Source organism: Condylura cristata, unplaced genomic scaffold, assembly GCF_000260355.1.
Source record: "Condylura cristata isolate star-nosed mole 26May11 unplaced genomic scaffold, ConCri1.0 scaffold00005, whole genome shotgun sequence".
In the NCBI taxonomy this organism is placed as follows: domain Eukaryota; kingdom Metazoa; phylum Chordata; class Mammalia; order Eulipotyphla; family Talpidae; genus Condylura; species Condylura cristata.
In genome coordinates, this window is record NW_004567106.1 from 42,828,283 (window position 1) to 42,831,688 (window position 3,406).

At 29.9% G+C, this 3,406-nt stretch overlaps 1 protein-coding gene across 1 annotated transcript in view; it reads right to left on the minus strand.

The window, feature by feature from the left end:
• Positions 1-3,406, minus strand: part of RELN (reelin) — a 399,660-nt gene that overhangs the window by 132,804 nt on the left and 263,450 nt on the right. The window lies entirely within an intron of this gene.

Below are 3,406 nucleotides of genomic sequence, written 5' to 3' on the forward strand. Positions count from 1 at the left end.
AGGATTTCTTTGCAATTTAAAAAATTATATATTTTTTAAGTTATAGAAATCAATATTCAGAAAGAGAAATAAAAATTTCAAAAAATTCCCCTGAAAGAAAATAATTTATTTTAGTGGTTTTTATTAAAGTTAGCCTAGAACATTTGATATTACAACATAAGCTTTATATAAATAATGTACATGTAGAACATAAATTTATGAAACTTATTTTACAAATTATGAAAAAACTCATTGTTTAACAGTTACCTTTTATATGTTCCTGTGGTTTAACTTAACTAAAGTGATTTGTATAATTTTATTGTGTAACAATGGCAGACAATACTGTATGTGATTTGTGAATATAGGTTTACACTTCTTCAGATGTAATGTTACAACACTATACCCACAGACAAAGCACTCATAACTTTCCACCATAATTCCTGGACCCCTTCCTTCCTTTGCTCCTTTCCTTCCTTTGTCTCTTCTAGGACATTTCTTAAACTAAAAAGACAGTTTTTTAAAAATACTTTCCATAATCTGCTATTGTTGCTAAAGTGGGCTTATTAAAGAAGAAGAATAAAATTTAGTGTGTATCAATTTTTACTTCAATTTTCCTAAATATTTTTAATAAACTATATTAAACTGGCTCAATAATCATAAAATTATAATTTTCCATAAATTAAAAGCAGTTATTATCCTTTCTGAAGAAAATATAATTAAAAAATAATAACTAAAAAGGAGAATTTCTCAGGCAACTTTAAAAAAGTAAAGTATATGCAGTGATAAATCAAATTTATTAATTGAAATGAAGATGCTGAGATGGTTTAGTGTATGGTTAGACTACTGAAAGTCCCCACTGACATTTAATGGATAATAATTTTGCAGTCAGGGGAAGGTAGTTAATATCTACGTCTCTCAGCAGCTTTATGAGTTGGAATAATAACATCCTTATGGCAAAGTCAGAGACTTTTTATTTAAAGTTTTCTCTGTTGTACCTTAGTACACAGAACAATACCTGGTACATGAAAATTCAACAGATTCTTGCTGCATTTATGTATTAGCAGCATACCAAGACAGGTATTTGAATACAGAGGCACATGGAGATTAAACATTCCCTTTATGGTTAATCCACTTTTAAGTGACAATGCCAGAATCTGGATGTAGGCAGTAGGGCATGTGCCCTTGACCTTTGCATCATATCTTTGGAGGAGAAGAGTTTCTGTTTTTATAACTCCATGCATATTCCAGGGCTGTGTTTGAATAGCTATAGAACAATTTGGTCAGAATATTTCCAGTATTTCCAAAACTCAGATGAAAAGTTTTTCATGAGCCAGATAAAGCCATATTAACAATAAACCCTAGAAATCTAATTACAGCCTGATGGGGAGGGAAGGAGAGAGAGCCAAGAACTAAGTGGGGAGGAAAAACAAAGGACTGTGAGGTGGGTGGTGGCTACTTTGGTAGGGGGTGTGGTGTAGTAATAACACCTACAGGGGGAGATCCCATATCTCTGACACACAACCAATAATGTAAACCAATGTTGCCTCAATTAAAAAAAAAAAGATAGAATATACTTTAATAAAAAATGACAGAGGCATTCAATTTAACTTTCTCAATTTTTCTTTGGTGGGTAAAGTCCATAGATTCTTTGTAATCAAATACAATTAAAAAAAAAACTAAACTAAGATCAGACTATAATTTTAGAATAACAGTAACTCCTATTATTAAGAAAAATCTAGAGTAATTTTAGTCTCACCAGTGATCTAAAGTTTTATGTTAATTAAAAATACCAGTTAGTTCATTAGTCAGTTTGGTGTAAAAGATAAACTTAGATATATAGTAACAGGTTTTAAATTTTATAAATAACATTCAGATAGGGTTCTTTTATTTCCTGAGTGAATCATAGGCATGTAAATTATTAGAAAGTGGTTAGGAGCAATAATGGCTAGACAACAGCATACCTAATTTATGAAGCATTTGTTTTTGAACAACCATGGCAGAAAAGAACAATAAGTAATTCATTCTATTATAGGAAGCAATTTATACTGAAGAAAATCTAGCACATGATAAAGGCATCAAGATATAGTTAGTTCTCCTAAGACGTATTTACATGATTTGTATGATTTACCATATCAAATATAATTCAGTATCGAGAATAAATCAAATTCTACTTCTGTCATGTCACCTTTTATTAATATTAGTAAGAGACTCTCATGGATAAAGGTACATACATATATAGAAAATGATTGTTCTTATCACTTCTCTTTAAAAAACAAACAAAACAAACAAACTACTCTGATCCTAATCTTTCAAGCTCTGCACATACATAATGCTGAAAAGCCACCTTGCTTTTGCTTAGAAGAAAAATGTTGCTGTCAAGAGGCAGGCAAGATTAAACACACCTTCACAACAGCACATTAAATGTGTAATTATTTTTCATATCAACATAGATTAATTAAATTGCATGATATAGGTTGAGAACTGAATATTTTAGCTGTCTATTCTTGTTTGAAAAAAAAATTGTGTTTTGTGCTAAGTTAACTTAGGATGGTGATATTTTCTTCATCTTTTCATCACTATTATCTCCTTGAGTTATGCCTAATTTTCTTTTAAAGTTTATTATGAAAAGTCTATGGAACATTTCCTTAACATCCATGTGTTCTTACTGAGGACAAAAATTGAATTAAGCCTTATATCTACATTTACATGAAAAGTGTTCAACACAACTTGTACATTCTTGAAATTTTATAACATATAATAGTTACAACTCACAAAGCTGTTAATGTTTAGTTCTGGTATATGCTTCTTCATTTCCTGTGAAAGTAGTAGTATCTATTTGCAAATAATTAAATATAGGGAAAATCTTAGGCAAATTCTTAAATTATGTAAGGGCTATTATTAATGCCTTTGTTTTTGAGTATGGAATCAGAACAATCTTACTCTCTTTCATATCTGTCCATGTATGACACACATTTTCAGCAAGGAAAATGGTTTTAGTTCTTTGTATTTGGCTGAGAATTCAAGGCACCATATTTCCTCCTCTAATGGTATTTTGATGTTTCCATCTTTCTTTTCTGCTACTTTAAAAGATTTCAGTGAGCTGGTGTTCCAGGAGGGAGTAGATCCTTTGGACACTTTCAAAATTTTACAACTAACGGTGATTACCACTTTGCTGACATTGAAGGATGACCCTACTTCAAGTAAAACTTAAATTTCATAGATGTGACTATAGATTATGAAATATATAAGCTAAAGATAAAATACTAATGACCTCCAGACAGGGTTGAAATATTATCATGCTTTATCTTTGCCAGGGACCCTATACATTCTAGAAAATTTTCTTGGTACTTGTTATTTAATTATACACAAATTTAAAAAACATATTTGTTATCATATTTTATAAGTTTTAATATTATATAATTTATAT